The sequence below is a fragment of the Zootoca vivipara genome, chromosome 15 (assembly GCF_963506605.1).
Source record: "Zootoca vivipara chromosome 15, rZooViv1.1, whole genome shotgun sequence".
In the NCBI taxonomy this organism is placed as follows: domain Eukaryota; kingdom Metazoa; phylum Chordata; class Lepidosauria; order Squamata; family Lacertidae; genus Zootoca; species Zootoca vivipara.
In genome coordinates this window covers 14,014,511-14,026,893 of record NC_083290.1, presented here as the reverse complement: position 1 = coordinate 14,026,893, position 12,383 = coordinate 14,014,511, and the positions used below count along the sequence as shown (strand labels likewise).

At 47.6% G+C, this 12,383-nt stretch overlaps 1 protein-coding gene across 1 annotated transcript in view; it reads left to right on the top strand.

The window, feature by feature from the left end:
• SRRM3 (serine/arginine repetitive matrix 3) overlaps nt 1-12,383 on the top strand; it is a 56,289-nt gene that overhangs the window by 3,178 nt on the left and 40,728 nt on the right. The window lies entirely within an intron of this gene.

Below are 12,383 nucleotides of genomic sequence, written 5' to 3'. Positions count from 1 at the left end.
AAGAACGATTGGGAAAGGCTTTTCCAGGATACACTTCTGCTGCAGAGGAAATATTTGGGGTCATTGAGAGAGTCAGGATGGTTTTGGGATTGCTCTGTGTACTCAGATAAATATGAATTTATTTTTTCAGGGAATATTTCCTAATTTTGAAGGGCGAAGGGTTGGTTTTCAGTGGAATGTGGCCCACTATGTGTGCGCACCTTAAAATTATTATACAGCGGTACCTCCAGTTACGAACTTAATTCGTTCCGGAGATCCATTCGTAACCCGAAACCGCTCGTAACATGAGGCGCACTTTCACTAATGGCGCCTCCCGCTGCTGCCGCACGAATTCTTCTCACATCCCGGGGCAAAGTTCACAACCAGGGGCATCTACTTCCGGGTTAGCGGAGCTTTGTTACCCGGAAGTGTTCATAAGCAGGACGGTACGTCACCCAAGGTTCCACTGTAATACCATAGGTGGGGCAAGCTTGTTTCTCCTGCTCATTGGTCCCAAACCAATGGATTCAAAGAGAAGGGAGGAGATTCCGACTAATCATTAGGAATAACTTTCTATAATGGAGAGTTGTTTGACTGTAATCCAGCTACTCCTGGAGGCTGAGTCTGGCGGATCGCTTGAGTTCAGGAGTTCGGGAGTATCTTGCAACTTATGATAAGGTGCAGGACAGGAACCTTTAAGATATACTCAAGATGTAACCCCTGACCCTTTATGTCCATTAGTTTTATCAGTATTATTCCTGGGGATTCCTGAGGAAGGGGGAAGAGAGCCCCAAAAGTGTATAAAACCCTCATGCAAACTGTCTTTCTTTGTACTTGCTTGTGAGCTGATCACGCAGTGCCTTTCTGCTAGCAGAAATAAACCTCTTTCTCTGAAGCAACCTCGGTGTCTTTTGACTCCTCCCTCCTCCCCGGGAGCAACGCCACGTTCCCAGCTAACCGGAAAAGGCTACAGGACGGACTCCCTCTCTTTCATTGGAAGTTCTTAAATGGAAGTTAGATGGCCATCTGCCAGGGATTATTTAATGCTGCAATTCCTGCATTGCTAGAGGTCAGACTAGATGACAACTAGGGAACGCTTCCCCACAATTCCATGTTTCTGTTATACTGTTGCATGCCCCACCCCACCACCAATCTCTGAACGGTGCATTCCAGGGGCCCCAGGCATATACCCAGGCTTCAGTTTCCTTGGAATGAGGGACAGCGGAGACTGAAGGGTCTTTAGGGCATATGGTTTATTTGCACATATATACAACCTGAGTCTACAATGGAGGGGCTCACACCCCATAGCCTTGCTTCTTCCATAGCCACAGCCTTAGATTCCAGCAGAAATCAGGCATTGCTCTGTCTCTCAGCTGCCCAGCCTGCAACCTGCTTCTAGCTTCTAGCTCACCCACTTCTACTCTGTCCTTCTCACCAGAACCACTTCCTTTGTTACCCTAAAACCCTTACTTAGCACATTGCCAAGAAACTGGCCTGGCTATTCCAACAACCGAATCCTTGCTGGATCCAGGAATTGGAAGGGACTCAGGCATGCAGCCTAACCCTGCCACTAAACTCATAACAGTCCTAATTAAATGCATGCTTGCCTCTAGGAGCTAGAGGGCTACACAAGCACTTTTTGCCGCATATGCAACAGAGCACATGCATTTAGCACAACACAAGCATCTGCCTTCCATGCAGAAGGTCCCAGGTTCAATCCCTAGCATGTTTTGGCAGGGCTGGGAATTCTGCCCCAAATCCCGGAGAGCTGCTGCCAGTCAAAGTAGACAGTGCTGAGCTGGATGGGCTGATTCTGTATAATGCAGCTTCCTGCATTTCTATTTAAACCGACCCTTTACTGAGAACGACGAGAGCTGGTCTTACTTTATTAGAAGGGGCCATAGCTCAGTGGCAGAACGCCTGGCCGGCATGCATGAGGTCTCTGGTTCAACCCCTGCCATCTTCGAGGAAGTTTGCAAAAGACCCTTGTTGCAGAAATGCTACCCGTCAGTGTCGGCAATGCTGAGCTTGATGGGTCAAGGGGTCTGACTTTCCTAATAGGAGGCTTCTAGATAGGAGAGAGAGAGAGAGAGGGAAGGAAGGAAGGAAGGAAGGAAGGAAGGAAGGAATCGAGCTAAAACAGCTGTAGACTCCCCCCCCCCAGTAGTATCCTGGGGTGCTGAACAGCCTCAGCCAATTTGGGTCCATTTCCAGCCTCTCTCCAGGCTTGCGATTTATTACCGAATTCACAGTATGTTTGGATGAAAACTGCAGCAGCTGGAAGGACTGTTGTTTCAAAAATATACGTAGAAAGATTGATTTGGTTACCTGTGGCAACACAGCAAATTCTGAAACGGTAGTTCCCAGCGCCACACACACTGCCTGGCCCCCCACAACCACTGGCGCTGCGAGTGTCACATGCCACCCCAATCTCTGAGTGGCAAGAGACTCCAGAGGTTTCAGGCATCTGCCCAGGTTCAGTTTCCTTGCAAGGAAGGTCAGCGGAGACTGTAGTGTCTTTAGGATACATGGTTTTATTTATACAGATATACAACCTGAGCATAGGATGGAGGGGCTCACAGCGTTAACACCCCAACCTCCCTGCTTCTCTGTTAGTCACAGCTTTAGATCCAGCACAGAGCAAGCAGGTTTATGTGTATCCAGCTTCCCACCTTGCTTCCGTGCTTTGATTAGAGTTCATCTGTGGTCGTGGTAAGATTCGAATGCAGGTCTTCCAGCTCATAACTCAGATTACGCACCACACCAGCTTCTAAAAGCCCAGGCCGCCTTGATACCCCCAGAATCTCCACTGCTCAGGGGCTGACAGTGCGCCTGTTCCTTTGTATCTGCCTTCCTTTGAATTTTACTTTCCGCTGTTGAATTTTGATGTATATTTCAAAAGGCAATGATTTAACGAGTCTGTTGGTTCCTGCTTTCTCTCTTTTTTTCTCTCTCTGCCACTCGCCTTGCCGGCTCCCTTTCATCTGACAACCGTCCTGAAGCATCTCGAAGCCACAGACTGTTTTCATGTCATGGGACTTCAGAGAGATGGGGAAAGGGGGGGGGGCGACCAGGAAGCTGCTAAACCAGCACAAAAAAGCCTTTACTCATTCAAGCCGTGTGCCGTGGCAAACGTGTCTCTCTCCCTGCCACTTTGCCACCATAATTGCCAGCCCGGATGAGAGCAGACAAACGCGTTGAGGCTGGATCTGTCGACAGCTGCTAACCATGAGAACTAAATGGAGCTGCCATATTTAATGGCAGTCTATCTGAGAATTTCAGGTGCTGGGCAGGGGGGCAAACAGGGGAGGGCCCATATACCTGAAGGAGCATCTCCACCCCCATCATTCATCCCAGACACTGAGGTCCAGCTCCGAGGGCCTTTTGGCAGTTCCCTCACTGCGAGAAGTGAAGTTACAGGGAGAGGACAAGGAAGGGCCGGTCCTTTTAAATATTGTTGCGGGATGAGCACTTTTAGTTGATAATGTTGTCATCTCTTTTTGATGCATTTTAAATTTTGCGCTTTGTATGCTTTTATAACTGTAAGCCTCTTTGATACATTTTACGTAGCAATAATAAATACAACAAATTATTATTATATTGGGGAAAATGGAAAAAAAACATATTAGGCAAAATAAAAGTCAAATGTGTGTACAGTATATTAGCAGAAATTATTCTTAAAGGCTGATGGCGACTTTTAAAAAAAAGAACAAATAAATAAATAACTGATCTGGAAAATTAGCAAACTGAAGTGAAAAGGGAGAAATTGAAATTAACCTGTTGGTCCACCTGTATTCTACCAGTGTTGAAATAAAATCCATCTGCTAGTTCAGTCAACTCCTGTACATGGAACAGAATTTGAGGGGGTATGTATGTGTGCATCTTATCCTTTGCCTCAAAAAGCTTTAGTCCAGCCCTGGATCTGGCAGGGAGCTTCTTGTGATTTTAAAGGTAAAAGTAAAGGTAAAGGGACCCCTGACCATTACGTCCAGTTGCGGACAACTCTGGGGTTGCGGCGCTCATCTCGCTTTACTGACCGAGGGAGCCGGCGTACAGCTTCCAGGTCATGTGGCCAGCATGACCAAACCGCTTCTGGCGAATTGGAAACGCCATTTACCTTCCCACCGGAGTGGTACCTATTTATCTACTTGCACTTTGACGTGCTTTTGAACTGCTAAGTTGGCAGGAGCAGGGACCGAGCAACAGGAGCTCACCCCGTCGCGGGGATTCGAACCGCCGACCTTCTGATCGGCAAGCCCTAGGCTCTGTGGTTTAACCCACAGCACCACCCGCGTCCCAATTCTTGTGATCTTACAAATCCATATAAGCACATATGCTAGACTTCTAGCATTGCTGTTGGGATCTGGGACTTCCAATTCTCTGTGCAAACAAACAGCAGAAACACAGGAGAGTAGATTTGAAAACATCAGCGCCAGATCTGACCAGGTGTGCAAGGTGTCACAGACTTCATGCTCCCCCCCCCCGAGATTGATTCCAACCTCTGTTGCGGCTCAGAGAGAGTGTGCTTTTGGAGCCAGGGGAAATGATGCAACTCTGTGCTCAGATAACACAGATCTGAGCCCCAGATCTGAATCCGTTCCAGCCTGGTTTTGGAACACAAACCGCCCTTGCCATCCCCGTGGGCGATGTGTGCCGAGAGGCAGGCAAGGGGGAATGCTACCCGGCTGATTTCCCTGGATCCTTCCATCCCTTTGGATGCAGCAGCAACCAGCTTGGGTGGCTTCTGGAAGAAGAGGCTTGGGCAAGTTGATAGGGAAGGCTTATCAGTGGCTACAAGCCATGATGGCTGTGTCCTACCTCCATCATCAGAGGCAGTAGGCTGGGGATCACGCGCAAGAGGGAGTTATTATGCTCATATTCCACCTGCAGGCTTCCTATAGGTATCTTGTAGGTCAATGCTGGAATTGGTGGCCTTTGGCTCTTCTCATTCCTCAGCATCTTCACGTAGGGCTGGGAATGTCCCCTGCCCGAAACCCTAGAGAGGCGCTGCCAGTCTGTGTAGAGCCAGGGATCCCCAAACTAAGGCCCGGGGGCCGGATGCGGCCCAATCACATTTTCAATCCGGCCCGCGGACGGTCCGGGAATCAGCATGTTTTTACATGAGTAGAAAGTGTCCTTTTATTTAAAATGCATCTCTGGGTTGTTTGTGGGGCCTGCCCGGTGTTTTTACATGAGTAGAATGTGTCCTTTTATTTTAAATGCATCTCTGGGTTATTTGTAGGGCATAGGAATTTGTTCATTTCCCCCCCAAAGGTCTGAGAGACAGTGGACTGGCCCCCTGCTGAAAAAGTTTGGTGACCCCTGGTAGACAATACTGAGTGAGATGGGTCCATGGTCTGATTCTGTATAAGGCAACTTCTTATGTTCCTGTGTTCCAGGGGTTTACATTATAGGAAGGTTACATTCCTGTGCTCCAGGAAGGTATACATTATAGGAAGGTTACATTATAGGAAGGTAGGACTGGGGATTTCTCCTGCCTGAAGCCATAAATGGAATCAAAGAATCATGGAATTGTAGAGTTGGAAGGTTCCCCCAAGGGTCATCTAGTCCAACCCCCTGCAATGCAAGAATCTCAGCTAAAGCCTCCATGACAGATGGCCATCCAACCTCTACTTTAAAGGAAGGAGCGTTCACCAGTTCCCAAGGGAATGCATTCCACTGTCAATCAGCTCTTACTGTCAGAAAACCCTTCTTGATGTTTACTCGAAACCTCCTTTCTTGTAACTTCAAGCCAGTGGTTTGAGTCCTACGCTCCAGAAAACAAGCTTGCTCCATCTTCCATGTGACACCCGTTTAGATATTTGAAGATGGCTCTCATATCATACCATACTTGCCAGTACAATCCTGAGTTGGGTAGCCTACAATGGTCCAAAGCGGCCTCCTCTGATTCTTTGCACTGCACGCCGGAAATTTACGCAGAAACTAAGAGCTGGGCTTTGTGCGTTGCAGTAATGCAGTGTTCCTCCTGAGAAGGGGGTGGGTGGGTGGGGCGAACTACCCAACGTAACAGCAAACAAGGCAAAATAGGGAGCAGTGTTTGTGTGTGTCGGAAGAAGGAGCTGGCTGTCTCTTCCGCACTACCTGAGCTCCGACACTCAAGGTGAACTGCTCAATTATTGAACGGCGGAGCACGTCTGGAGACCATGAAATATTCAAGAGCCCTCAGATGCCAAGCTGAGCCCACACAAGGCTTTCGCCTGAGAGAAGAATGAATGGGAGCTGCTGCCCCTTTTCAGATCAGTTGGTTCTTCTGCTCCAACAAGCAGGAGGAAAAGTGGGACATCCTTTGGGTGGGTCCAAGGCAGAACGTAAGAAGGCTGGGGGGGGGCTCAAAGGGGGGCTCATCTAGTCTAGCATCCTGTTCTCGCAGTGGCCAATCAGATGCTTGTGGGAAACCTACAAGCACAACGGCGTTCTTCCCACCTGCGATTCCCAGTAATTGGTATTCAGAAGCATTACTGCCTTCAACTGCAAAGCCAGAGTATCGCTTCTGTGAACAGAAAGAGGCCAGGCATGCACCGGAGACAAATGAAGATATGGGTGCCTCTGAGCATGCATAAAGAGGACTTTGCATATGAAAATTGTAAAACATCGGACGTTAAATAAATTTCCCGATACTGCAAGTGAAAATCCGAAAGCATAGGAGAATAAGGATGTCTTTGCCTGGTGCCTAAAAGCTGGCAATATTGGCACCAGACAAGCCTTCTAGGGGAGGAGCATTCTGTAGCCGAGGGGCCACCACTAGAAAAGGCCCTGACCGCCCTCCACCCTTGGAAGAGGCACACAGAGAAAAAACTTCTAATGATGATCTGAGGCCCTGGGTCTGTTCATGCAGGGATATGAGGTTACTCAGCTGGATCAATATTTGAACTAGGTGGCTTACTTCCTCCTTCCTCCTCCTCTTTGTAAAGATCTTTTATATAATTTGATAACATACTGCATATAAAACAGGGAGGAAATTAAAAGACGAAAAAGCAAACCCTAAAATGGGCACATAAAGTACGATTGCATATGGGTTAAGTGACAAAGTCCAAGTCATGAAAGTTAAAAGCAAGAATAAAAGTTATCTGCACATAAATAATGAATATTTGTCTTATTTAGTTCCAGATTTGCCAGGCGTGGGACGAGGGTTGTCTTGAAAATGGTGCTTTTTCCATATATGAATTTAAAAAAATGTCTATAGCTTCCAATCCTTTGCCAAAAATATCAGATGATGATCAACCCTTCCTTCACATTGAAGCCCCAGGGTGTGTTACAACATTAAAACACAGCATTTAAAACAGTTCGAAATAATTGGCAATCATAAAAAACAAGGTAGGTCCTAAAATTATACACTTCAGGTGTCAAAAGCCAGTGTCAATAGTGAAATGAGGCATAATTTTCTCCATTGCAGGTATATTACAGAGTGAGTGGAACCAAGCATGCAGTGTAAGATTTGGGGCTGTTTCCCACCGAGTTGCAATTGCTAATCAAGCTGCCGAGATCATACATAAAGCCAATTCTTTCGACAAATGCATCTGCACCATCAAAAATATCCAGCAACATGCATTTTGGGCAGCAAACTTGGGAGCTTTTAGATTTGGAGCTGAGCCTATTAAGTGAATCCGCATATGAGCTGCCACACCTGAGCTCTCAGGAGCAACCCAACAGGAGGTTTTTTTTCCTGGGCACATTCTAGAAGGCTAAGGTGTGGGTTCTGAAACGTCGTGAAATTTCAGAGGTGTGCAAAATTGCACTTCTGTACTAACACCACCCTTCTGGCTCCGGCTGTGCTCACCTCCCAGCCTGACATGCCCACATACCCTACTGAGCGTAGCTGAGTCACCACGATATCTTCCCAACAGGACGCTTTGCATCCCTTGAAGGCAGATGAAGGAGAATTATTGATGGCCTCATTACCCAAGCTTCTGCCTGCATGGGGGGAACCCCAGGGTGCTGCCAAGGGGTGAGAAATGAGAAGGAATGCTCAGCATCACGCAGGATCAGGCTCTAAGCATTACCCAAAGGCACATTACTTGTGGGTGGGCGCAAGTGGGTGGGCGACCCTGTTATTGAAGCTTCTCGTTGGCCCTGTGTCTGCAGCCTAACACAGGAAAGCGCATTCACGGACAGGAAGTGGAAGAGAAATCAGGATGCCGTGTTTCTCTGAAAATAAGACACCGTCTTATATTTTCCCCCCTAAAATAACAACACTATTTTCAGGGGATTGTCTAATTTTTTTCCTTCTCCTCCTGCCGCGGCCTGCATTGCTGCTGCGCCTATCACTATGTCTTATTTTCGGGGTATGGTTTATGTTCCTTGAATGCTTAAAAATCCTGCTACGGCTTATTTTATGGCTACGTCTTATTTTCGGAGAAACAGGGTAACAGCAGTCCAGCTTCAGTAGGGATACACCAGCCCTGCTCTTGAATGAAATAACAGGAATCTATTGCAGCTGCCACCCTCTATATACCACCACATCCCTGGGAGTAAGCTCTATATTACACAGTGGGGATTACTGGGGAGTAGACATTCCTAGAAGTGTGGAAATAAACAGTACAGTAAATTGCAAGAACTCGGGCCAGGAAGAAGATGAATTTCAAGTAAATCTTCAAAAGGTTTTATTTATGTAATGATGAATTCAAATAGGAATCAATTCCAGTATGATAGTGAGGCAAATAGAAATAAATTCCAATGAAAAAATCCCAGGACAAGGCCCTGTTTTGACAACTCTTCATCAGCAATGTTTTAATGGTCAGAGTGTACCAAGTATGTTTGCAGGCAAATTGTCTGCAGGAATTGCAAGAATTCATCATTACATAAATAAAACCTTTTGAAGACTTACTTGAAATTCATCTTCCTCCTGGCCCGAGTTCTTGCAATTTACTGTTTGTTCCTAGAAGTGCAACATTTACATTGACTTACTACCCTCCCTGGAACCCTTTTGGCACCCGCACCGTAACATTTCTGGCGGAACTGATAGCTGCACGAGAGAGCTTCCGAGCAGGAGCAGTCTATCTGATATGTGAGGACTTGGGATTTCAATGTCCTCAGCTGTGCTGATTTCACCCCATTGGGGTGTGAAACTGGATAGTAAGCTGCCTTATGCTAAGGGCTCACCCGCTCTTCCTTTCATGTCATGTTTCCAGGTACAGATCTGGGTTTTCTGCTGGGTTTTGCTTGTTTTCTGTCCTGGCACCTATTTGCTTCGATTCAGCAGCAGTAAAACATGGATTTTTCCGGGGAAAGCACCGGAACAAAACAATACTCGACCTCCGCCTAGAAAAAAAGCACAGGGCAAAAGTAAGTGTGGGTGAGCCCTGAGACACACCACTGGTCCACCTAGCTCAGTATTGTCTACACTGACTGGCAGCAGCTTCCCCCTGCCTTACCTAAATACCTATACATAATAATAAAATCAGTGCTTTTTTCGGGGGGGGGGGAAGGTGCCAGTACTTACCACACAAGGGAGGGCTCTCAGACACCTGCCAGAGCATCTCGCCTCCTCCCTAAGCTGGGCAGAAGCTTCCTGGGCTCGGGGAAGGAGGCATGAGGCAAGGAGAAAAGCACTGAATAAAATGATAATGCTGATACTGTAATGTTAATGAGAATAATACCTGGCAATGCTGGCAATTGAACCTGGGACCTTCTGCATGCAAAGCAGTGGCTGTTTCATTGACCTCCAGTTCCTCCTCCTCTAATAGAGAGCCTGGCCTGCATATAGGAAGGATTGTGGTGCTGGGCTTATGCACGGCTGCTCAGTACAGCAATGGGCATGGCCAGAATCCTGTTTCTTTTTAAGGGGGTTGGCAAAGCTCCTGCCGAGCTGCTGGGCGCCCCCACCCCCCAATCTCCTCTTCTCCCCGCCTCTCCAGGATGTTTCACCAGATGCTATAAATCATTGAGCTATCGACCCACTGACTCTTGAGGCATGGCAGCCGGAGAGAGGGGGCCTCTGGTTCCGAGCAGAGAGCAGCGTCCAGCTCCTTTGGCTGGCCCGTAACTCAGAGTTAATGGGCCATGAAAGCTGTGGAAGCCAGGCTGAATCACCCAATAAATACTCGGCCGGGCCTCTTAAGTCAATTGGGAAGGAAAAACAAAGGGGCCCTTTTCGCACCGAGGCCAAACGCCAGAGATAAAAAGCAGCACCTGGGCAGGGGGAGACCTGCCCACCCTGACTATATTTCCCCACTTCCCCCTCTCTCTTTCTGCCTCAGGCCAATGGCCCACCCACTCCAGCATCCTCTTCTCGGAGCACAAGAGCCCTGTTCCCTCTTGTAGTTTCCAGCAACTGGTATTCAGAAGCATTGCTGCCTCCAACCGCAGAGGCTAGTCGCCATCAATAGCCTTCTGTTCCATGACTTTGTCCTCCTGTAAAGCCATCCAAGTTGGTGGTCATCACTGCCTCTAGTGGGAGGGAGTTCCATAGTTTAACTATGTACCGTGCAAATGAGTACAAAACCCTCCCTAGGTGCCTGATCAGATTTGCCTCCCTACCCCACTTCCCCACTGAAATGCCTGGGTTGTTTTTGTTTTTTTCAATTACATGAGAGCCTAAGCATGAATCTTCCTAAGGAGATGAAAGATGTCGGAGACCGGCTGGGCTTCTGCAGCACAGTTGATCTTCCCAAAAGATTTGTCTGTGACGCGTTCTTTGTGGGGCTGCCCTTGAAGGCGACTTGGTCCAAAATGCAGTGAGCAGAGCTCAGCAAACACCCATTTTTAAATCTGACATCAGGAACCACAAGACTGAAAAACCAGTAGGAGAACACTTCAATCTCCCAGGACATTCTATACAAGATCTCAAAGCAGCTGTTTTATTACAGAAAAATTTCAGGAACAGACTGGAAAGAGTAGTTGCTGAATTGGAACTCATTACCAAGCTTAAAACCATGGAGCCACCTGGGATGAATAAAGACATTGGATTTTTATCTCATTATGCATGATCAAGCTTTCTTTAGCGCCTCAGCCCTTGCTTCCCCCCCCCCCCAGGACCAATTGCAGTCATCAACAGTCGTTAACAGCCATCTATAGGTTTACCACTCCCATCAGCCCATCACCCATTCCCATCACCCCACCCCCCACCCTCTGAATATACATAAGCGTCTGGTGGATTCTGTTTCAGTGTATCTGACGAAGTGTGCATGCACACGAAAGCTCATACCAAAATAAAAACTTAGTTGGTCTTTAAGGTGCTACAGAAGGAATTTTTTTATTTTGCTTCGACTCAGACCAACACGGCTACCTACCTGTAACCATTTTTAAACAGTTATCATCATCATCATTATATTGATAATGACTGGTTTTCAACACAGATAAAATACAAAAGCTAATCACCGAATCGTACTTAAATTCAAATAGCGTTAAAAACACAAAAAAACCCCAAATCTATTGAAATACATGTGAGGAAAAACAGCAGAGCATTATAAAAGCCCTTTCCTTTTTTTAAAAAAAAACACGACAACAACCAGTTCCCAAAGGTGTGCCAGAATAAAAGAGTCTTTGCCCGTCAGCGGAAGGACACTTGCCAGTTTGTTTCCAAGCCCATTTCAAGGACCTCACATTAGTGTCTAAAGCCCCCCAAAGGCCCCCAAATATCTGAAATAGCTTCCCTACAGATACTTTTAGGTGCCCTCTTGGTAGTTCCACTGCCCTCAGAAGATTGGGGGTGGCAGGTGGACAAGGGCCTTCTCTGTGGCGGCCCCTCAGTTGCGGAAATCTCTCCCAACTACCGTGTGTCTGGCACTTTCATTGCATGGTTTTCACCCGAAGCTGAAGATGCACCTCTTTACCCAGGCTTTGGCTACCTGAGAGAGAAAGAGATTTTAGGACCCACCCCGGGTTTTTTGGATGGTAAATTGTTTTAATTGAGTTTAAGGTTCTATTTGGGAGCCGGTTGAAGTTAAATCCGAAGACAGAGTTCCTCTGGCTGGGTCAGGACGACATGGGGTTGGGGGGCCAACTCCCATCTCTTGAGGGGGCTCAATTAGTGCCAGCGCCTTCTGTCAAGAGCTTGGGTGTAACCTTCGACGCCTCCCTTTCCATGGAGGCGCAAGTTGCAGCCACAGCAAATGTGGCATTTTTCCATCTCTGCCGTATTAAGCAGTTGGTCCCTTACCTTTCTCGCCCTGATCTGGCCACAGTGATCCATGCGCCGGTCACCTCCAGGTTTGATTATTGTAACTCGCTTTACACGGGGCTGCCCTTGAAGCTGACCCAGAAACTCCAGCGGGTGCAGAATGCCACGGTGAGGCTCCTTACGGGGTCCCTGCCACGGGACCACATTCATCCAGTGCTTTACCAGCTGCACTGGCTTCCGGTGGAGTACAGGATCAGATTTAAGGTGCTGGTTTTGGCCTTTAAAGCCCTATGCGGCTTAGGACCCTCGTACCTACGGGACCGCC